Source organism: Mobula hypostoma, chromosome 30, assembly GCF_963921235.1.
Source record: "Mobula hypostoma chromosome 30, sMobHyp1.1, whole genome shotgun sequence".
Lineage (NCBI taxonomy): Eukaryota > Metazoa > Chordata > Chondrichthyes > Myliobatiformes > Myliobatidae > Mobula > Mobula hypostoma.
The window spans coordinates 17,323,903-17,346,645 of NC_086126.1; positions in this window are offsets into that span (position 1 = coordinate 17,323,903).

Here is a 22,743-nt window from a genome sequence, read left to right on the forward strand (position 1 = left end):
GTCAGTGCCTTGGTCCGTGTCAGTTCCCCGATCTGTTCAGTTCCCTGGTCCATGTCAGTTCCCCGATCCAAGTCAGTTCCCCGGTCCATGTCAGTTCCCTGGACCGTGTCAGTTCCCCGGTTCATGACAGTTCCCCGGTGCCTGTCATTTCCCCGATCCAAGTCAGTTCCCCGGTCCGTGTTAGTTCCCTAGTCCGTGTCAGTTTCTTGGTCTCCGTCATTTCCCTCGTCCGTGTCAGTTCGCAGGTCCGTGTCAGTTCCCTGGTCCCAGTCAGTTCCCTGGTTCGTGTCAGTTCCCTGGTCCCAGTCAGTTCCGTGGATCGTGTTAGTTCCCTGGTCCGTGTTAGTTCCCCGGTTCATGTCAGTTCCCTGGTGCCTGTCAGTTCCCTGGTCCCTGTCAGTGCCCTGGTCCGTGCAAGTTCCTTGGTCTCCGTCATTTCCCTGGTCCGTGTCAGTTCCCTTGTCCGTGTCAGCGCTCCGGTCCCTATCAGTTCCCTGGGGCATGTCGTTCCCAGGTCCTTGTTAGTTCCCTGGTCCGTGTCAGTTCCTTGGTCTCCGTCATTTCCCGGGTCCGTGTCAGTTCCCCGGTCCGTGTCAGTTCCCTGGTCCCAGTCAGATCCCTGCTTCGTGTCAGTTCCCTGGTCCCAGTCAGTTCCGTGGATCGTGTCAGTTCCCTGGTCCGTGTCAGTTCCCCGGTTCATGTCAGTTCCCTGGTCCCAGTCAGATCCCTGCTTCGTGTCAGTTCCCTGGTCCCAGTCAGTTCCGTGGATCGTGTCAGTTCCCTGGTCCGTGTCAGTTCCCCGGTTCATGTCAGTTCCCTGGTGCATGTCAGTTCCCTGGCCCCTGCCCTTTCCCTGCTCTCTGTCATCTCCCTGGTCCCAGTCAGTTCCCTAGTCCGTGTCAGTTCCCTGGTCCCAGTCGGTTCCCTGGATCGTGTCAGTTCTCTGGTCCGTATTAGTTCCCCGGTTCATGTCAGTTCCCTGCTGCCTCTCAGTTCACTGGTCCCTGTCAGTTCCCTGGTGCCTGTCATTTCCCTGGTCCGTGTCAGTTCCCCGGTGTGTGTCAGTTCCCTAAGGCCAGTCAGTTCTCTTGTCCGTGTCAGTTCCCTAGTCCGTGTCAGTTCCCTGGTCCGTGTCGGTTCCCTGGTCCCTGTCAATGCCCTGGTCCGTGTCAGTTCCCCGATCCGTTCAGTTCCCAGGTCCATGTCAGTTCCCCGATCCAAGTCCATTCCCCGGTCCATGTCAGTTCCCTGGACCGTGTCAGTTCCCTGGTCCGTGGCAGTTCCCTGGTCCGTGTTGGTTCCCTGGTGCCTGTTAGTTCCATGGTCCGTGTCGGTTCTCTTATCCCTGTCAGTGCCCTGGTCCGGGCAAGTTCCTTGGTCTCCGTCATTTCCCTGGTCGATGTCAGTTCCCTTGTCCGTGTCAGCGCTCCGGTCCCTATCAGTTCCCTGGTTCATGTCATTTCCCAGGTCCGTGTTAGTTCCCTAGTCCGTGTCAGTTTCTTGGTCTCCGTCATTTCCCTCGTCCGTGTCAGTTCGCAGGTCCGTGTCAGTTCCCTGGTCCCAGTCAGTTCCCTGGTTCGTGTCAGTTCCCTGGTCCCAGTCAGTTCCCTGGATCGTGTTAGTTCCCTGGTCCGTGTTAGTTCCCCGGTTCTTGTCAGTTCCCTGGTGCCTGTCAGTTCCCTGGTCCCAGTCAGTTCCGTGGATCGTGTCAGTTCCCTGGTCCGTGTCAGTTCCCCGGTTCATGTCAGTTCCCTGGTGCATGTCAGTTCCCTGGCCCCTGCCCTTTCCCTGCTCTCCGTCATCTCCCTGGTCCGTGTCAGTTTCCTAATGCATGTCAGTTCTGTTGTCCATGTCAGTTCCCTGGTCCCAATCAGTTCCCGGGTGCATGTCAGTTCCCTGATACCTGTCAGTTCCCTGGATCGTGTCTGTTCCCTGGTCCGTGTCAGTTCCCCGGTTCATGACAGTTCCCTGGTGCCTGTCATTTCCCTGGTCCGTGTCAGTTCCCCGGTGTGTGTCAGTTCCCTAATGCCTGTCAGTTCTCTTGTCCGTGTCAGTTCCCTAGTCCGTGTCTGTTCCCTGGTCCATGTCGGTTCCCTTGTCCCTGTCAGTGCCCTGATCCGTGTCAGTTCCCCGATCTGTTCAGTTCCCTGGTCCATGTCAGTTCACCGATCCAAGTCAGTTCCCTGGTCCATGTCAGTTCCATGGTCCGTGTCGGTTCTCTGATCCCTGTCAGTGCCCTGGTCCGTGCAAGTTCCTTGGTCTCCGTCATTTCCCTGGTCCGTGTCAGTTCCCTTGTCCGTGTCAGCGCTCCGGTCCCTATCAGTTCCCTGGGGCATGTCGTTCCCAGGTCCTTGTTAGTTCCCTGGTCCGTGTCAGTTCCTTGGTCTCCGTCATTTCCCGGGTCCGTGTCAGTTCCCCGGTCCGTGTCAGTTCCCTGGTCCCAGTCAGATCCCTGCTTCGTGTCAGTTCCCTGGTCCCAGTCAGTTCCGTGGATCGTGTCAGTTCCCTGGTCCGTGTCAGTTCCCCGGTTCATGTCAGTTCCCTGGTCCCAGTCAGATCGCTGCTTCGTGTCAGTTCCCTGGTCCCAGTCAGTTCCGTGGATCGTGTCAGTTCCCTGGTCCGTGTCAGTTCCCCGGTTCATGTCAGTTCCCTGGTGCATGTCAGTTCCCTGGCCCCTGCCCTTTCCCTGCTCTCCGTCATCTCCCTGGTCCCAGTCAGTTCCCTAGTCCGTGTCAGTTCCCTGGTCCCAGTCGGTTCCCTGGATCGTGTCAGTTCTCTGGTCCGTATTAGTTCCCCGGTTCATGTCAGTTCCCTGCTGCCTCTCAGTTCACTGGTCCCTGTCAGTTCCCTGGTGCCTGTCATTTCCCTGGTCCGTGTCAGTTCCCCGGTGTGTGTCAGTTCCCTAAGGCCTGTCAGTTCTCTTGTCCGTGTCAGTTCCCTAGTCCGTGTCAGTTCCCTGGTCCGTGTCGGTTCCCTGGTCCCTGTCAATGCCCTGGTCCGTGTCAGTTCCCCGATCCGTTCAGTTCCCAGGTCCATGTCAGTTCCCCGATCCAAGTCCATTCCCCGGTCCATGTCAGTTCCCTGGACCGTGTCAGTTCCCTGGTCCGTGGCAGTTCCCTGGTCCGTGTCGGTTCCCTGGTGCCTGTTAGTTCCATGGTCCGTGTCGGTTCTCTTATCCCTGTCAGTGCCCTGGTCCGGGCAAGTTCCTTGGTCTCCGTCATTTCCCTGGTCGATGTCAGTTCCCTTGTCCGTGTCAGCGCTCCGGTCCCTATCAGTTCCCTGGTTCATGTCATTTCCCAGGTCCGTGTTAGTTCCCTAGTCCGTGTCAGTTTCTTGGTCTCCGTCATTTCCCTCGTCCGTGTCAGTTCGCAGGTCCGTGTCAGTTCCCTGGTCCCAGTCAGTTCCCTGGTTCGTGTCAGTTCCCTGGTCCCAGTCAGTTCCCTGGATCGTGTTAGTTCCCTGGTCCGTGTTAGTTCCCCCGTTCATGTCAGTTCCCTGGTGCCTGTCAGTTCCCTGTTCCCTGTCAGTTCCATGGTCCGTGTCGGTTCCCTGATCCCTGTCAGTACCCTGGTCCGTGCAAGTTCCTTGGTCTCCGTCATTTCCCTGGTCCGTGTCAGTTCCCTTGTCCGTGTCAGCGCTCCGGTCCCTATCAGTTCCCTGGGGCATGTCGTTCCCAGGTCCTTGTTAGTTCCCTGGACCGTGTCAGTTCCTTGGTCTCCGTCATTTCCTGGGTCCGTGTCAGTTCCCCGGTCCGTGTCAGTTCCCTGGTCCCAGTCAGATCCCTGCTTCGTGTCAGTTCCCTGGTCCCAGTCAGTTCCGTGGATCGTGTCAGTTCCCTGGTCCGTGTCAGTTCCCTGGTCCCAGTCAGATCCCTGCTTCGTGTCAGTTCCCTGGTCCCAGTCAGTTCCGTGGATCGTGTCAGTTCCCTGGTCCGTGTCAGTTCCCCGGTTCATGTCAGTTCCCTGGTGCATGTCAGTTCCCTGGCCCCTGCCCTTTCCCTGCTCTCCGTCATCTCCCTGGTCCGTGTCAGTTTCCTAATGCATGTCAGTTCTGTTGTCCATGTCAGTTCCCTGGTCCCAATCAGTTCCCGGGTGCATGTCAGTTCCCTGATACCTGTCAGTTCCCTGGATCGTGTCTGTTCCCTGGTCCGTGTCAGTTCCCCGGTTCATGACAGTTCCCTGGTGCCTGTCATTTCCCTGGTCCGTGTCAGTTCCCCGGTGTGTGTCAGTTCCCTAATGCCTGTCAGTTCTCTTGTCCGTGTCAGTTTCCTAGTCCGTGTCTGTTCCCTGGTCCATGTCGGTTCCCTTGTCCCTGTCAGTGCCCTGATCCGTGTCAGTTCCCCGATCTGTTCAGTTCCCTGGTCCATGTCAGTTCACCGATCCAAGTCAGTTCCCCGGTCCATGTCAGTTCCCTGGACCGTGTCAGTTCCCTGGTCCCAGTCAGTTCCCTGGTTCGTGTCAGTTCCCTGGTCCCAGTCAGTTCCCTGGATCGTGTCAGTTCCCTGGTCCGTGTTAGTTCCCCGGTTCATGTCAGTTCCCTGGTGCGTCTCAGTTCCCTGGTCCCTGTCAGTTCCCTGGTGCCTGTCATTTCCCTGGTCCGTGTCAGTTCCCTAAGGCTTGTCAGTTCTCTTGTCCGTGTCAGTTCCCTAGTCCGTGTCAGTTCCCTGGTCCTTGTCGGTTCCCTGGTCCCTGTCAGTGCCCTGGTCCGTGTCAGTTCCCCGATCCGTTCAGTTCCCTGGTCCATGTCAGTTTCCCGATCCAAGTCCGTTCCCCGGTCCATGTCAGTTCCCTGGACCGTGTCAGTTCCCTGGTCCGTGACAGTTCCCTGGTCCGTGTCGGTTCCCTGGTGCCTGTTAGTTCCATGGTCCGTGTCGGTTCTCTTATCCCTGTCAGTGCCCTGGTCCGGGCAAGTTCCTTGGTCTCCGTCATTTCCCTGGTCGATGTCAGTTCCCTTGTCCGTGTCAGCGCTCCGGTCCCTATCAGTTCCCTGGTTCATGTCATTTCCCAGGTCCGTGTTAGTTCCCTAGTCCGTGTCAGTTTCTTGGTCTCCGTCATTTCCCTCGTCCGTGTCAGTTCGCAGGTCCGTGTCAGTTCCCTGGTCCCAGTCAGTTCCCTGGTTCGTGTCAGTTCCCTGGTCCCAGTCAGTTCCGTGGATCGTGTTAGTTCCCTGGTCCGTGTTAGTTCCCCGGTTCATGTCAGTTCCCTGGTGCCTGTCAGTTCCCTGGTCCCTGTCAGTTCCCTGCTCTCCGTCATTTCCCTGGTCCGTGTCAGTTCCCCGGTGTGTGTCAGTTCCCTAATGCCTGTCAGTTCTCTTGTCCGTGTCAGTTCCCTAGTCGCTGTCAGTGCCCTGGTCCGTGTCAGTTCCCCGATCCGTTCAGTTCCCTGGTCCATGTCAGTTCCCTGCTCTCCGTCATTTCCCTGGTTCGTGTCAGTTCCCGAATGTCTGTCAATTCTGTTGTCCATGTCAGTTCCCTTCTCCGTGTCAGTTCCTTGGTCCCAGTCAGTTCCCGGGTGCGTGTCAGTTCCCTGGTCCCTGTCAGTTCCCTGCTCTCCGTCATTTCCCGAGTCCGTCTCAGTTCCTCGGTGTGTGTCAGTTCCCTAAAGCTTGTCAGTTCTCTTGTCCGTGTTAGTTCCCTAGTCCGTGTCAGTTCCCAGGTCCGTGTCGGTTCCCTGGTCCCTGTCAGTGCCCTGGTCCGTGTCAGTTCCCCGATCCGTTCAGTTCCTTGGTCCATGTCAGTTCGCCGATCCAAGTCAGTTCCCCGGTCCATGTCAGTTCCCTGGACCGTGTCAGTTCCCTGATCCCTGTCAGTGCTCTGGTCCGTGTCAGTTCCCCGATCCGTTCAGTTCCCTGGTCCATGTCAGTTCCCCGATCCAAGTCAGTTCCCCGGTCCATGTCAGTTCCCTGGACCGTGTCAATTCCCTTGTCCGTGTCAGTTCACTGGTCCGTGTCGGTTCCCTGGTGCCTGTTAGTTCCATTGTCCGTTTCGGTTCTCTGATCCCTGTCAGTGCCCTGGTCCGGGCAAGTTCCTTGGTCTCCGTCATTTCCCTGGTCGATGTCAGTTCCCTTGTCCGTGTCAGCGCTCCGGTCCCTATCAGTTCCCTGTTTCATGTCAGTTCCCAGGTCCGTTTTAGTTCCCTAGTCCGTATCAGTTTCTTGGTCTCCGTCATTTCCCTCTTCCGTGTCAGTTCCCCGGTCCGTGTCAGTTCCCTGGTCCATGTCAGTTCCATGGTCCGTCTCAGTTCCCCGATCCGTTCAGTTCCCTGGTCCATGTCAGTTCCCCGATCCAAGTCAGTTCCCCGGTGTGTGTCAGTTCCCTAATGCCTGTCAGTTCTCTTGTTCGTGTCAGTTCCCTAGTCCCTGTCAGTGCCCTGGTCCGTGTCAGTTCCCCGATCCGTTCGGTTCCCTGGTCCATGTCAGTTCCCCGATCCAAGTCAGTTCCCCGGTCCGTGTCAGTTCCCTTGTCTGTGTCAGCGCTCCGGTCCCTATCAGTTCCCAGGTTCATGTCAGTTCCCAGGTCCGTGTTAGTTCCCTGGTCCGTATCAGTTCCTTGGTCTCCTTCATTACCCTGGTCCGTGTCAGTTCCCCGGTCCGTGTCAGTTCCCTGGTCCAGTCAGTTCCCTGGTTCGTGTCAGTTCCCTGGTCCCTGTCAGTTCCCTGGTACGTGTCAGTTCCCTTGTCCCTGTCACTTCCACTGGTCCGTGTCAGTTCCCTTGTCCGTGTTAGTTCCCTGGTCAGTGTCAGTTCCCTGTTCCCTGTCAGCACCTCAGTGCCTGTCCGTTCCCATGTCCGTGTCAGTTCCCCGATCCATATCGGTTCCCTGGTGCCTATCAGTTCCCTGATCCCTGTCAGTTCCCTGGTCCGTTTCAGTTCCCTAGTCCGTGTCAGTTCCAGGTCCCTGCCAGTTCCCTGGATCGTATCAGTTCCCTGGTCCTTGTCAGTTCCCCGGTTCATGTCAGTTCCCTGGTGCCAATCAGTTCCCTGGTGCCTGTCAGTTCCCTTGTCCGTGTCAGCGCTCCGGTCCCTATCAGTTCTCTGGTTCATGTCAGTTCCCAGGTCCGTGTTAGTTCCCTGGTCCGTGTCAGTTCCTTGGTCTCCGTCATTGCTCGGTTCCGTGTCAGTTCCCCGGTCCGTGTCAGTTCCCTGGTCCCAGTCAGTCCCCTGGTTCGTGTCAGTTCCCTGGTCCCAGTCAGTTCCCGGGTGCGTGTCAGTTCCCTGGTCCCTGTCAGTTCCCTGGTCCGTCTCAGGTCCTCGGTGTGTGTCAGTTCCCTAATGCTTGTCAGTTCTCTTGTCCGTGTCAGTTCCCTAGTCCGTGTCAGTTCCCAGGTCCGTTCAGTTCCCTGGTCCATGTCAGTTCCCCGGTGTGTGTCAGTTCCCTAATGCCTGTCAGTTCCCTGGTCCGTTTCAGTTCCCTAGTCCGTGTCAGTTCCAGGTCCCTGCCAGTTCCCTGGATCGTATCAGTTCCCTGGTCCTTGTCAGTTCCCCGGTTCATGTCAGTTCCCTGGTGCCAATCAGTTCCCTGGTGCCTGTCAGTTCCCTTGTCCGTGTCAGCGCTCCGGTCCCTATCAGTTCTCTGGTTCATGTCAGTTCCCAGGTCCGTGTTAGTTCCCTGGTCCGTGTCAGTTCCTTGGTCTCCGTCATTGCTCGGTTCCGTGTCAGTTCCCCGGTCCGTGTCAGTTCCCTGGTCCCAGTCAGTCCCCTGGTTCGTGTCAGTTCCCTGGTCCCAGTCAGTTCCCGGGTGCGTGTCAGTTCCCTGGTCCCTGTCAGTTCCCTGGTCCGTCTCAGGTCCTCGGTGTGTGTCAGTTCCCTAATGCTTGTCAGTTCTCTTGTCCGTGTCAGTTCCCTAGTCCGTGTCAGTTCCCAGGTCCGTTCAGTTCCCTGGTCCATGTCAGTTCCCCGGTGTGTGTCAGTTCCCTAATGCCTGTCAGTTCTCTTGTCCGTGTCAGTTCCCTAGTCCGTGTCAGTTCCCTGGTCCGTGTCGGTTCCCTGGTCCCTGTCAGTGCCCTGGTCCGTGTCAGTTCCCCGATCCGTTCAGTTCCCTGGTCCATGTCAGTTCCCCGCTCCAAGTCAGTTCCCCGGTCCATGTCAGTTCCCTGGACCGTGTCAGTTCCCTGGACAGTGTCAGTTCCCTGCTCTCCGTCATTTCCCTGGTCCGTGTCAGTTCCCCGGTGTGTGTCAGTTCCCTAATGCCTGTCAGTTCTCTTGTCCGTGTCAGTTCCCTAGTCGCTGTCAGTGCCCTGGTCCGTGTCAGTTCCCCGATCCGTTCAGTTCCCTGGTCCATGTCAGTTCCCTGCTCTCCGTCATTTCCCTGGTTCGTGTCAGTTCCCGAATGCCTGTCAATTCTGTTGTCCATGTCAGTTCCCTTCTCCGTGTCAGTTCCTTGGTCCCAGTCAGTTCCCGGGTGCGTGTCAGTTCCCTGGTCCCTGTCAGTTCCCTGCTCTCCGTCATTTCCCTGGTCCGTCTCAGTTCCTCGGTGTGTGTCAGTTCGCTAAAGCTTGTCAGTTCTCTTGTCCGTGTTAGTTCCCTAGTCCGTGTCAGTTCCCAGGTCCGTGTCGGTTCCCTGGTCCCTGTCAGTGCCCTGGTCCGTGTCAGTTCCCCGATCCGTTCAGTTCCCTGATCCGTTCAGTTCCTTGGTCCATGTCAGTTCGCCGATCCAAGTCAGTTCCCCGGTCCATGTCAGTTCCCTGGACCGTGTCAGTTCCCTGGTCCCTGTCAGTGCCCTGGTCCGTGTCAGTTCCCCGATCCGTTCAGTTCCCTGGTCCATGTCAGTTCCCCGATCCAAGTCAGTTCCCCGGTCCATGTCAGTTCCCTGGACCGTGTCAGTTCCCCGATCCGTTCAGTTCCCTGGTCCATGTCAGTTCCCCGATCCAAGTCAGTTCCCCGGTCCATGTCAGTTCCCTGGACCGTGTCAGTTCCCTTGTCCGTGTCAGTTCACTGGTCCGTGTCGGTTCCCTGGTGTCTGTTAGTTCCATTGTCCGTGTCGGTTCTCTGATCCCTGTCAGTGCCCTGGTCCGGGCAAGTTCCTTGGTCTCCGTAATTTCCCTGGTCGATGTCAGTTCCCTTGTCCGTGTCAGCGCTCCGGTCCCTATCAATTCCCTGTTTCATGTCAGTTCCCAGGTCCGTTTTAGTTCCCTAGTCCGTGTCAGTTTCTTGGTCTCCGTCATTTCCCTCTTCCGTGTCAGTTCCCCGGTCCGTGTCAGTTCCCTGGTCCATGTCAGTTCCATGGTCCGTCTCAGTTCCCCGATCCGTTCAGTTCCCTGGTCCATGTCAGTTCCCCGATCCAAGTCAGTTCCCCGGTGTGTGTCAGTTCCCTAATGCCTGTCAGTTCTCTTGTTCGTGTCAGTTCCCTAGTCTCTGTCAGTGTCCTGGTCCGTGTCAGTTCCCCGATCCGTTCGGTTCCCTGGTCCATGTCAGTTCCCCGATCCAAGTCAGTTCCCCGGTCCGTGTCAGTTCCCTTGTCCGTGTCAGCGCTCCGGTCCCTATCAGTTCCCAGGTTCATGTCAGTTCCCAGGTCCGTGTTAGTTCCCTGGTCCGTATCAGTTCCTTGGTCTCCTTCATTACCCTGGTCCGTGTCAGTTCCCCGGTCCGTGTCAGTTCCCTGGTCCAGTCAGTTCCCTGGTTCGTGTCAGTTCCCTGGTCCCTGTCAGTTCCCTGGTACGTGTCAGTTCCCTGGTCCCTGTCACTTCCACTGGTCCGTGTCAGTTCCCTTGTCCGTGTTAGTTCCCTGGTCAGTGTCAGTTCCCTGTTCCCTGTCAGCACCTCAGTACCTGTCCGTTCCCATGTCCGTGTCAGTTCCCCGATCCATATCGGTTCCCTGGTGCCTATCAGTTCCCTGATCCCTGTCAGTTCCCTGGTCCGTTTCAGTTCCCTAGTCCGTGTCAGTTCCAGGTCCCTGCCAGTTCCCTGGATCGTATCAGTTCCCTGGTCCTTGTCAGTTCCCCGGTTCATGTCAGTTCCCTGGTGCCAATCAGTTCCCTGGTGCCTGTCAGTTCCCTTGTCCGTGTCAGCGCTCCGGTCCCTATCAGTTCTCTGGTTCATGTCAGTTCCCAGGTCCGTGTTAGTTCCCTGGTCCGTGTCAGTTCCTTGGTCTCCGTCATTGCTCGGTTCCGTGTCAGTTCCCCGGTCCGTGTCAGTTCCCTGGTCCCAGTCAGTCCCCTGGTTCGTGTCAGTTCCCTGGTCCCAGTCAGTTCCCGGGTGCGTGTCAGTTCCCTGGTCCCTGTCAGTTCCCTGGTCCGTCTCAGGTCCTCGGTGTGTGTCAGTTCCCTAATGCTTGTCAGTTCTCTTGTCCGTGTCAGTTCCCTAGTCCGTGTCAGTTCCCAGGACCGTTCAGTTCCCTGGTCCATGTCAGTTCCCCGGTGTGTGTCAGTTCCCTAATGCCTGTCAGTTCTCTTGTCCGTGTCAGTTCCCTAGACCGTGTCAGTTCCCTGGTCCGTGTCGGTTCCCTGGTCCCTGTCAGTGCCCTGGTCCGTGTCAGTTCCCCGATCCAAGTCAGATCCCCGGTCCATGTCAGTTCCCTGGACCGTGTCAGTTCCCTGATCCGTGTCAGTTCCCTGGTCCGTGTCAGTTCCCTGGTCCATGTCAGTTCCATGATCCGTGTCGGTTGCCTGATCCCTGTCAGTGCCCTGGTCCGTGCAAGTTCCTTGGTCTCCGTCATTTCCCTGGTCCGTGTCAGTTCCCTTGTCCGTGTCAGCGCTCCGGTCGCTATCAGTTCCCTGGGTCATGTCGTTCCCAGGTCCTTGTTAGTTCCCTGGACCACGTCAGTTCCTTGGTCTCCGTCATTTCCCGGGTCCGTGTCAGTTCCCCGGTCCGTGTCAGTTCCCTGGTCCCAGTCAGTTCCCTGCTTCGTGTCAGTTCCCTGGTCCCTGTCAGTTCCGTGGATCGTGTCAGTTCCCTGGTCCGTGTTTGTTCCCCGGTTCATGTCAGTTCCCTGGTGCATGTCAGATCCCTGGTCCCTGTCACTTCCACTGGTCCGTGTCAGTTCCCTTGTCCGTGTGAGTTCCCTGGTCAGTGTCAGTTCCCTGTTCCCTGTCAGCACCTCAGTACCTGTCCGTTCCCATGTCCGTGTCAGTTCCCCGATCCATATCGGTTCCCTGGTGCCTATCAGTTCCCTGATCCCTGTCAGTTCCCTGGTCCGTTTCAGTTCCCTAGTCCGTGTCAGTTCCAGGTCCCTGCCAGTTCCCTGGATCGTATCAGTTCCCTGGTCCTTGTCAGTTCCCCGGTTCATGTCAGTTCCCTGGTGCCAATCAGTTCCCTGGTGCCTGTCAGTTCCCTTGTCCGTGTCAGCGCTCCGGTCCCTATCAGTTCTCTGGTTCATGTCAGTTCCCAGGTCCGTGTTAGTTCCCTGGTCCGTGTCAGTTCCTTGGTCTCCGTCATTGCTCGGTTCCGTGTCAGTTCCCCGGTCCGTGTCAGTTCCCTGGTCCCAGTCAGTCCCCTGGTTCGTGTCAGTTCCCTGGTCCCAGTCAGTTCCCGGGTGCGTGTCAGTTCCCTGGTCCCTGTCAGTTCCCTGGTCCGTCTCAGGTCCTCGGTGTGTGTCAGTTCCCTAATGCTTGTCAGTTCTCTTGTCCGTGTCAGTTCCCTAGTCCGTGTCAGTTCCCAGGACCGTTCAGTTCCCTGGTCCATGTCAGTTCCCCGGTGTGTGTCAGTTCCCTAATGCCTGTCAGTTCTCTTGTCCGTGTCAGTTCCCTAGACCGTGTCAGTTCCCTGGTCCGTGTCGGTTCCCTGGTCCCTGTCAGTGCCCTGGTCCGTGTCAGTTCCCCGATCCAAGTCAGATCCCCGGTCCATGTCAGTTCCCTGGACCGTGTCAGTTCCCTGATCCGTGTCAGTTCCCTGGTCCGTGTCAGTTCCCTGGTCCATGTCAGTTCCATGATCCGTGTCGGTTGCCTGATCCCTGTCAGTGCCCTGGTCCGTGCAAGTTCCTTGGTCTCCGTCATTTCCCTGGTCCGTGTCAGTTCCCTTGTCCGTGTCAGCGCTCCGGTCGCTATCAGTTCCCTGGGTCATGTCGTTCCCAGGTCCTTGTTAGTTCCCTGGACCACGTCAGTTCCTTGGTCTCCGTCATTTCCCGGGTCCGTGTCAGTTCCCCGGTCCGTGTCAGTTCCCTGGTCCCAGTCAGTTCCCTGCTTCGTGTCAGTTCCCTGGTCCCTGTCAGTTCCGTGGATCGTGTCAGTTCCCTGGTCCGTGTTTGTTCCCCGGTTCATGTCAGTTCCCTGGTGCATGTCAGATCCCTGGTCCCTGTCACTTCCACTGGTCCGTGTCAGTTCCCTTGTCCGTGTGAGTTCCCTGGTCAGTGTCAGTTCCCTGTTCCCTGTCAGCACCTCAGTACCTGTCCGTTCCCATGTCCGTGTCAGTTCCCCGATCCATATCGGTTCCCTGGTGCCTATCAGTTCCCTGATCCCTGTCAGTTCCCTGGTCCGTTTCAGTTCCCTAGTCCGTGTCAGTTCCAGGTCCCTGCCAGTTCCCTGGATCGTATCAGTTCCCTGGTCCTTGTCAGTTCCCCGGTTCATGTCAGTTCCCTGGTGCCAATCAGTTCCCTGGTGCCTGTCAGTTCCCTTGTCCGTGTCAGCGCTCCGGTCCCTATCAGTTCTCTGGTTCATGTCAGTTCCCAGGTCCGTGTTAGTTCCCTGGTCCGTGTCAGTTCCTTGGTCTCCGTCATTGCTCGGTTCCGTGTCAGTTCCCCGGTCCGTGTCAGTTCCCTGGTCCCAGTCAGTCCCCTGGTTCGTGTCAGTTCCCTGGTCCCAGTCAGTTCCCGGGTGCGTGTCAGTTCCCTGGTCCCTGTCAGTTCCCTGGTCCGTCTCAGGTCCTCGGTGTGTGTCAGTTCCCTAATGCTTGTCAGTTCTCTTGTCCGTGTCAGTTCCCTAGTCCGTGTCAGTTCCCAGGACCGTTCAGTTCCCTGGTCCATGTCAGTTCCCCGGTGTGTGTCAGTTCCCTAATGCCTGTCAGTTCTCTTGTCCGTGTCAGTTCCCTAGACCGTGTCAGTTCCCTGGTCCGTGTCGGTTCCCTGGTCCCTGTCAGTGCCCTGGTCCGTGTCAGTTCCCCGATCCAAGTCAGATCCCCGGTCCATGTCAGTTCCCTGGACCGTGTCAGTTCCCTGATCCGTGTCAGTTCCCTGGTCCGTGTCAGTTCCCTGGTCCATGTCAGTTCCATGATCCGTGTCGGTTGCCTGATCCCTGTCAGTGCCCTGGTCCGTGCAAGTTCCTTGGTCTCCGTCATTTCCCTGGTCCGTGTCAGTTCCCTTGTCCGTGTCAGCGCTCCGGTCGCTATCAGTTCCCTGGGTCATGTCGTTCCCAGGTCCTTGTTAGTTCCCTGGACCATGTCAGTTCCTTGGTCTCCGTCATTTCCCGGGTCCGTGTCAGTTCCCCGGTCCGTGTCAGTTCCCTGGTCCCAGTCAGTTCCCTGCTTCGTGTCAGTTCCCTGGTCCCTGTCAGTTCCGTGGATCGTGTCAGTTCCCTGGTCCGTGTTTGTTCCCCGGTTCATGTCAGTTCCCTGGTGCATGTCAGATCCCTGGTCCCTGTCCTTTCCCTGCTCTCCGTCATTTCCCTGGTCCGTGTCAGTTCCCCGGTGTGTGTCAGTTCGCTAATGCCTGTCAGTTCTCTAGTCCGTGTCAGTGCCCTGGTCCGTGTCAGTTCCGCGATCCGTTCAGTTCCCCGGTCCATGTCAGTTTACCGATCCGTTCAGTTCCCTGATCCGTGTCAGTTCCCTGGTCCATGTCAGTTCCATGGTCCGTGTCGGTTCCCTGATCCCTGTCAGTGCCCTGGTCCGTACATGTTCCTTGGTATCCGTCATTTCCCTGGTCCGTGTCAGTTCCCTTGTCCGTGTCAGCGCTCCGGTCCCTATCAGTTCCCTGGTTCATGACAGTTCCCAGGTCCGTGTTAGTTCCCTGGTTCGTGTCAGTTCCCCGGTCCGTGTCAGTTCCCTGGTCCGTGTCAGTTCCCTGGTCCCTGTCACTTCCACTGGTCCGTGTCAGTTCCCTTGTCGGTGTTAGTTCCCTGGTCAGTGTCAGTTCCCTGTTCCCTGTCAGCTCCCCAGTGCCTGTCCGTTCCCATGTCCGTGTCAATTCCCTGGTCCATGTCAGTTCCCTGGTCCCTCTCAGTTCCCTGGTCCCTTTCCGTTCCCATGTCCGTGTCAGTTCCCTGGTCCATATCAGTTCCCTGGTGCCTGTCAGTTCCCTGATCCCTGTCAGATCCCTGGCCCGTGTCAGTTTCCTGGGCCGTGTCAGTACCGTGGTGCCTGTCAGTTCCCTGGTCCGTGACAGTTCCCTAGTCCGTGCAAGTTCCCAGGTGCCTGTCAGTTCCCTAGTCCGTGTGAGTTCCAGGTCCCTGTCAGTTCCCTGGATCGTATCAGTTCCCTGGTCTGTGTCAGTTCCCCGGTTCATGTCAGTTCCCTGGTGCCTGTCAGTTCCCTTGTCCGTGTCAGCGCTCCGGTCCCTATCAGTTCCCTGGTTCATGTCAGTTCCCAGGTCCGTGTCAGTTCCTTGGTCTCCGTCATTTCCCGGTTCCGTGTCAGTTCCTCGGTCCGTGTCAGTTTCTGGTCCCAGTCAGTCCCCTGGTTCGTGTCAGTTCCCTGGTCCCTGTCAGTTCCCTGGATCGTGTCAGTTCCCTGGATCGTGTCAGTTCCCTGGTCCGTGTCAGTTCCCTGGTTCATGTCAGTTCCCTGGTTCCTGTCAGTTCCCTGGTCCCTGTCAGTTCCCTGCTCTCCGTCATTTCCCTGGTCCGTCTCAGTTCCCCGGTGTGTGTCAGTTCCCTAGTCCGTGTCAGTTCCCTGGTCCGTGTCGGTTCCCTGGTCCCTGTCAGTGCCCTAGTCCGTGTCAGTTCCCCCATCCGTTCAGTTCCCCGGTCCATGTCAGTTCCCCGATCCAAGTCAGTTCCCCGGTCCATGTCAGTTCCCTGGACCGTGTCAGTTCCCTGGTCCGTGTCAGTTCCCTTGTCCGTGTCAGCGCTCCGGTCCATATCAGTTCCCTGGTTCATGTCAGTTCCCAGCTCCGTGTTAGTTCCCTAGTCCGTGTCAGTTCCTTGGTCTCCGTCATTTCCCCGGTCCGTGTCAGTTACCTGGTCCCAGCCATTTCCCTGGTTTATTGTCAGTTTCCTGGTCCCAGTCAGTTCCGTGGATCGTGTCAGTTCCCTGATCCGTGTCAGTTCCCCGGTTCATGTCAGTTCCCTGGTGCCTGTCAGTTCCCTGCTCTCCGTCAATTCCCTGTTCCGTGTCAGTTCCCCGGTGTGTGTCAGTTCCCTAATGCCTGTCAGTTCTCTTGTCCGTGTCAGTTCCCTAGTCCGTGTCAGTTCCCTGGTCCGTGTCGGTTCCCTGGTCCCTGTCAGTGCCCTGGTCCGTGTCAGTTCCCCGATCCGTTCAGTTCCCTGGTACCTGTCAGTTACATTGTCCGTGTCAGTTCCAGGTCCCTGTCAGTTCCCTGGATCGTATCAGTTCCCTGGTCCCTGTCGGTGCCCTGGTCCGTGTCAGTTCCCCGATCCGTTCAGTTCCCTGGTCCATGTCAGTTCCCCGATCCTAGTCCGTTCCCCGGTCCATGTCAGTTCCCTGGACCGTGTCAGTTCCCTGGTCCGTGGCAGTTCCCTGGTCCGTGTCGGTTCCCTGGTGCCTTTTAGTTCCATGGTCCGTTTCGGTTCTCTTATCCCTGTCAGTGCCCTGGTCCGGGCAAGTTCCTTGGTCTCCGTCATTTCCCTGGTCGATGTCAGTTCCCTTGTCCGTGTCAGCACTCCGGTCCCAATCAGTTCCCTGGTTCATGTCATTTCCCAGGTCCGTGTTAGTTCCCTAGTCCGTGTCAGTTTCTTGGTCTCCGTCACTTCCCTCGTCCGTGTCAGTTCGCAGTTCCGTGTCAGTTCCCTGGTCCCAGTCAGTTACCTGGATCGTGTTAGTTCCCTGGTCCGTGTTAGTTCCCCGGTTCATGTCAGTTCCCTGGTGCCTGTCAGTTCCCTGATCCCTGCCAGTTCCCTGCTCTCCGTCATTTCCCTGGTCCGTGTCAGTTCCCCGGTGTGTGTCAGTTCCCTAATGCCTGTCAGTTCTCTTGTCCGTGTCAGTTCCCTAGTCGCTGTCAGTGCCCTGGTCCGTGTCAGTTCCCCGATCCGTTCAGTTCCCTGGTCCATGTCAGTTCCCTGCTCTCCGTCATTTCCCTGGTTCGTGTCAGTTCCCGAATGCCTGTCAATTCTGTTGTCCATGTCAGTTCCCTTCTCCGTGTCAGTTCCTTGGTCCCAGTCAGTTCCCGGGTGCGTGTCAGTTCCCTGGTCCCTGTCAGTTCCCTGCTCTCCGTCATTTCCCTGGTCCGTCTGAGTTTTTCGGTGTGTGTCAGTTCCCTAATGCTTGTCAGTTCTCTTGTCCGTGTTAGTTCCCTAGTCCGTGTCAGTTCCCAGGTCCGTGTCGGTTCCCTGGTCCCTGTCAGTGCCCTGGTCCGTGTCAGTTCCCCGATCCGTTCAGTTCCTTGGTCCATGTCAGTTCCCCGATCCAAGTCAGTTCCCCGGTCCATGTCAGTTCCCTGGACGGTGTCAATTCCCTGGATCGTGTCAGTTCCCTGGTCCGTGACAGTTCCCCGGTTCATGTCAGTTCCCTGGTGCCTGTCAGTTCCCTGGTACCTGTCAGTTCCCTGCTCTCCGTCATTTCCCTGGTCCGTGTCAGTTCCCCGGTGTGTGTCAGTTCGCTAATGCCTGTCAGTTCTCTAGTCCGTGTCAGTGCCCTGGTCCGTGTCAGTTCCGCGATCCGTTCAGTTTCCTGGTCCATGTCAGTTTTTCGATCCAAGTCAGATCCCCGGTCCATGTCAGTTTACCGATCCGTTCAGTTCCCAGATCCGTGTCAGTTCCCTGGTCCATGTCAGTTCCATGGTCCGTGTCGGTTCCCTGATCCCTGTCAGTGCCCTGGTCCGTACAAGTTCCTTGGTATCCGTCATTTCCCTGGTCCGTGTCAGTTCCCTTGTCCGTGTCAGCGCTCCGGTCCCTATCAGTTCCCTGGTTCATGTCAGTTCCCATGTCCGTGTCAGTTCCCTGGTCCGTGTCAGTTCCCCGGTCCGTGTTGGTTCCCTGGTCCCTGTCAGTTCCCTGGTCCGTGTCAGTTCCCCTATCCGTGTCAGTTCCCCGATCCATATCAGTTCCCTGGAGCCTGTCAGTTCCCTGATCCCTGTCAGATCCCTGGCCCGTGTCAGTTTCCTGGACCGTGTCAGTACCGTGGTCCCTGTCAGGTCCCTGGTCCGTGTCAGTTCCCTAGTCCGTGTAAGTTTCCTGGTGCCTGTCAGTTCCCTGGTCCGTGTCAGTTCCCCGGTCCGTGTCAGTTCCCTGGTCCAGTCAGTTCCCTGGTCCCAGTCAGTTGTCAGTTCCCTGGTTCGTGTCAGTTCCCTGGTCCGTGTCAGTTCCCTGGTCCCTGTCACTTCCACTGGTCCGTGTCAGTTCCCTTGTCCGTGTTAGTTCCCTGGTCAGTGTCAGTTCCCTGTTCCCTGTCAGCTCCCCAGTGCCTGTCCGTTCCCATGTCCGTGTCAATTCCCTGGTCCATGTCAGTTCCCTGGTCCCTTTCCGTTCCCATGTCCGTGTCAGTTCCCTGCTCCGTGTCAGTTCCCTGGTCCGTGTCGGTTCCCTGGTCCCTGTCAGTTCCCTGGTCCGTGTCAGTTCCCCTATCCGTGTCAGTTCCCTGGTGCCTGTCAGTTCCCTGATCCCTGTCAGATCCCTGGCCCGTGTCAATTTCCTGGACCGTGTCAGTACCGTGGTCCCTGTCAGTTCCCTGGTCCGTGTCAGTTCCCTAGTCCGTGTAAGTTTCCTGGTGCCTGTCAGTTCCCTAGTCCGTGTCAGTTCCAGGTCCCTGTCAGTTCCCTGGATCGTATCAGTTCCCTGGTCTGTGTCAGTTCCCTGGTGCCTGTCAGTTCCCTTGTCCGTGTCAGCGCTCCGGTCCCTATCAGTTCCCTGGTTCATGTCAGTTCCCAGATCCGTGTCAGTTCCTTGGTCTCCGTCATTTCCCGGTTCCGTGTCAGTTCCTCGGTCCGTGTCAGTTTCTGGTCCCAGTCAGTCCCCTGGTCCGTGTCAGTTCCCTTGTCCGTGTCAGCGCTCCGGTCCCTATCAGTTCCCTGGTTCATGTCAGTTCCCAGGTCCGTGTCAGTTCCTTGGTCTCCGTCATTTCCCGGTTCCGTGTCAGTTCCTCGGTCCGTGTAAGTTTCTGGTCCCAGTCAGTCCCCTGGTTCGTGTCAGTTCCCTGGATCGTGTCAGTTCCCTGGATCGTGTCAGTTCCCTGGTCCGTGTCAGTTCCCCGGTTCATGTCAGTTCCCTGGTGCCTGTCAGTTCCCTGGTCCCTGTCAGTTCCCTGCTCTCCGTCATTTCCCTGGTCCGTCTCAGTTCCCCGGTGTGTGTCAGTTCCCTAGTCCGTGTCAGTTCCCTGGTCCGTGTCGGTTCCCTGGTCCCTGTCAGTGCCCTAGTCCGTGTCAGTTCCCCGATCCGTTCAGTTCCCTGGTCCATGTCAGTTCCCCGATCCAAGTCAGTTCCCCGGTCCATGTCAGTTCCCTGGTTCATGTCTGTTCCCAGGTCCGTGTTAGTTCCCTAGTCCGTGTCAGTTCCTTGGTCTCCGTCATTTCCCCGGTCCGTGTCAGTTCCCTGGTTCGTGTCAGTTCCCCGGTCCGTGTCAGTTCCCTGGTCCAGTCAGTTCCCTGGTTCGTGTCGGTTCCCTGGTCCCAGGCAGTTCCCTGGTCCCAGTCAGTTCCCTGGTTCGAGTCAGTTCCCTGGTCCGTGTCAGTTCCCTGGTCCCTGTCACTTCCACTGGTCCGTGTCAGTTCCCTTGTCGGTGTTAGTTCCCTGGTCAGTGTCAGTTCCCTGTTCCCTGTCAGCTCCCCAGTGCCTGTCCGTTCCCATGTCCGTGTCAATTCCCTGGTCCATGTCAGTTCCCTGGTCCCTCTCAGTTCCCTGGTCCCTTTCCGTTCCCATGTCCGTGTCAGTTCCCTGGTCCGTGTCAGTTCCCTGGTCCGTGTCGGTTCCCTGGTCCCTGTCAGTTCCCTGGTCCGTGTCAGTTCTCCTATCCGTGTCACTTCCCCGATCCATATCAGTTCCCTGGTGCCTGTCAGTTCCCTGATCCCTGTCAGATCCCTGGCCCGTGTCAGTTTCCTGGGCCGTGTCAGTACCGTGGTGCCTGTCAGTTCCCTGGTCCGTGACAGTTCCCTAGTCCGTGTAAGTTCCCAGGTGCCTGTCAGTTCCCTAGTCCGTGTGAGTTCCAGGTCCCTGTCAGTTCCCTGGATCGTATCAGTTCCCTGGTCTGTGTCAGTTCCCCGGTTCATGTCAGTTCCCTGGTGCCTGTCAGTTCCCTTGTCCGTGTCAGCGCTCCGGTCCCTATCAGTTCCCTGGTTCATGTCAGTTCCCAGGTCCGTGTCAGTTCCTTGGTCTCCGTCATTTCCAGGTTCCGTGTCAGTTCCTCGGTCCGTGTCAGTTTCTGGTCCCAGTCAGTCCCCTGGTTCGTGTCAGTTCCCTGGTCCCTGTCAGTTCCCTGGATCGTGTCAGTTCCCTGGTCCGTGTCAGTTCCCCGGTTCATGTCAGTTCCCTGGTGCCTGTCAGTTCCCTGGTCCCTGTCATTTCCCTGCTCTCCGTCATTTCCCTGGTCCGTCTCAGTTCCCCGGTGTGTCAGTTCCCTACTCCGTGTCAGTTCCCTGGTCCGTGTCGGTTCCCTGGTCCCTGTCAGTGCCCTAGTCCGTGTCAGTTCCCCCATCCGTTCAGTTCCCCGGTCCATGTCAGTTCCCCGATCCAAGTCAGTTCCCCGGTCCATGTCACTTCCCTGGACCGTGTCAGTTCCCTGGTCCGTGTCAGTTCCCTTGTCCGTGTCAGCGCTCCGGTCCATATCAGTTCCCTGGTTCATGTCAGTTCCCAGCTCCGTGTTAGTTCCCTAGTCCGTGTCAGTTCCTTGGTCTCCGTCATTTCCCCGGTCCGTGTCAGTTCCCTGGTCCCAGCCATTTCCCTGGTTATTGTCAGTTTCCTGGTCCCAGTCAGTTCCGTGGATCGTGTCAGTTCCCTGATCCGTGTCAGTTCCCCGGTTCATGTCAGTTCCCTGGTGCCTGTCAGTTCCCTGGTGCCTGTCAGTTCCCTGCTCTCCGTCAATTCCCTGTTCCGTGTCAGTTCCCCGGTGTGTGTCAGTTCCCTAATGCCTGTCAGTTCTCTTGTCCGTGTCAGTTCCGTAGTCCGTGTCAGTTCCCTGGTCCGTGTCGGTTCCCTGGTCCCTGTCAGTGCCCTGGTCCGTGTCAGTTCCCCGATCCGTTCAGTTCCCTGGTACCTGTCAGTTACATTGTCCGTGTCAGTTCCAGGTCCCTGTCAGTTCCCTGGATCGTATCAGTTCCCTGGTCCCTGTCAGTGCCCTGGTCCGTGTCAGTTCCCCGATCCGTTCAGTTCCCTGGTCCATGTCAGTTCCCCGATCCTAGTCCGTTCCCCAGTCCATGTCAGTTCCCTGGACCGTGTCAGTTCCCTGGTCCGTGGCAGTTCCCTGGTCCGTGTCGGTTCCCTGGTGCCTTTTTGTTCCATGGTCCGTTTCGGTTCTCTTATCCCTGTCAGTGCCCTGGTCCGGGCAAGTTCCTTGGTCTCCGTCATTTCCCTGGTCGATGTCAGTTCCCTTGTCCGTGTCAGCACTCCGGTCCCAATCAGTTCCCTGGTTCATGTCATTTCCCAGGTCCGTGTTAGTTCCCTAGTCCGTGTCAGTTTCTTGGTCTCCGTCACTTCCCTCGTCCGTGTCAGTTCGCAGTTCCGTGTCAGTTCCCTGGTCCCAGTCAGTTACCTGGATCGTGTTAGTTCCCTGGTCCGTGTTAGTTCCCCGGTTCATGTCAGTTCCCTGGTGCCTGTCAGTTCCCTGGTCCCTGCCAGTTCCCTGCTCTCCGTCATTTCCCTGGTCCGTGTCAGTTCCCCGGTGTGTGTCAGTTCCCTAATGCCTGTCAGTTCTCTTGTCCGTGTCAGTTCCCTAGTCGCTGTCAGTGCCCTGGTCCGTGTCAGTTCCCCGATCCGTTCAGTTCCCTGGTCCATGTCAGTTCCCTGCTCTCCGTCATTTCCCTGGTTCGTGTCAGTTCCCGAATGCCTGTCAGTTCTGTTGTCCATGTCAGTTCCCTTCTCCGTGTCAGTTCCCTGGTCCCAGTCAGTTCCCGGGTGCGTGGCAGTTCCCTGGTCCCTGTCAGTTCCCTGCTCTCCGTCATTTCCCTGGTCCGTCTGAGTTTTTCGGTGTGTGTCAGTTCCCTAATGCTTGTCAGTTCTCTTGTCCGTGTTAGGTCCCTAGTCCGTGTCAGTTCCCAGGTCCGTGTCGGTTCCCTGGTCCCTGTCAGTGCCCTGGTCCGTGTCAGTTCCCCGATCCGTTCAGTTCCTTGGTCCATGTCAGTTCCCCGATCCAAGTCAGTTCCCCGGTCCATGTCAGTTCCCTGGACGGTGTCAATTCCCTGGATCGTGTCAGTTCCCTGGTCCGTGACAGTTCCCCGGTTCATGTCAGTTCCCTGGTGCCTGTCAGTTCCCTGGTACCTGTCAGTTCCCTGCTCTCCGTCATTTCCCTGGTCCGTGTCAGTTCCCCGGTGTGTGTCAGTTCGCTAATGCCTGTCAGTTCTCTAGTCCGTGTCAGTGCCCTGGTCCGTGTCAGTTCCGCGATCCGTTCAGTTTCCTGGTCCATGTCAGTTTTTCGATCCAAGTCAGTTCCCCGGTCCATGTCAGTTTACCGATCCGTTCAGTTCCCAGATCCGTGTCAGTTCCCTGGTCCATGTCAGTTCCATGGTCCGTGTCGGTTCCCTGATCCCTGTCAGTGCCCTGGTCCGTACAAGTTCCTTGGTATCCGTCATTTCCCTGGTCCGTGTCAGTTCCCTTGTCCGTGTCAGCGCTCCGGTCCCTATCTGTTCCCTGGTTCATGTCAGTTCCCAGGTCCGTGTTAGTTCCCTGGTCCGTGTCAGTTCCCCGGTCCGTGTCAGTTCCCTGGTCCAGTCAGTTCCCTGGTCCCAGTCAGTTGTCAGTTCCCTGGTTCGTGTCAGTTCCCTGGTCCGTGTCAGTTCCCTGGTCCCTGTCACTTCCACTGGTCCGTGTCAGTTCCCTTGTCCGTGTTAGTTCCCTGGTCAGTGTCAGTTCCCTGTTCCCTGTCAGCTCCCCAGTGCCTGTCCGTTCCCATGTCTGTGTCAATTCCCTGGTCCATGTCAGTTCCCTGGTCCCTTTCCGTTCCCATGTCCGTGTCAGTTCCCTGCTCCGTGTCAGTTCCCTGCTCCGTGTCAGTTCCCTGGTCCGTGTCGGTTCCCTGGTCCCTGTCAGTTCCCTGGTCCGTGTCAGTTCCCCTATCCGTGTCAGTTCCCTGGTGCCTGTCAGTTCCCTGATCCCTGTCAGATCCCTGGCCCGTGTCAGTTTCCTGGACCGTGTCAGTACCGTGGTCCCTGTCAGTTCCCTGGTCCGTGTCAGTTCCCTAGTCCGTGTAAGTTTCCTGGTGCCTGTCAGTTCCCTAGTCCGTGTCAGTTCCAGGTCCCTGTCAGTTCCCTGCATCGTATCAGTTCCCTTGTCCGTGTCAGCGCTCCGGTCCCTATCAGTTCCCTGGTTCATGTCAGTTCCCAGGTCCGTGTCAGTTCCTTGGTCTCCGTCATTTCCCGGTTCCGTGTCAGTTCCTCGGTCCGTGTCAGTTTCTGGTCCCAGTCAGTCCCCTGGTCCGTGTCAGTTCCCTTGTCCGTGTCAGCGCTCCGGTCCCTATCAGTTCCCTGGTTCATGTCAGTTCCCAGGTCCGTGTCAGTCCCTTGGTCTCCGTCATTTCCCGGTTCCGTGTCAGTCCTCGGTCCGTGTCAGTTTCTGGTCCCAGTCA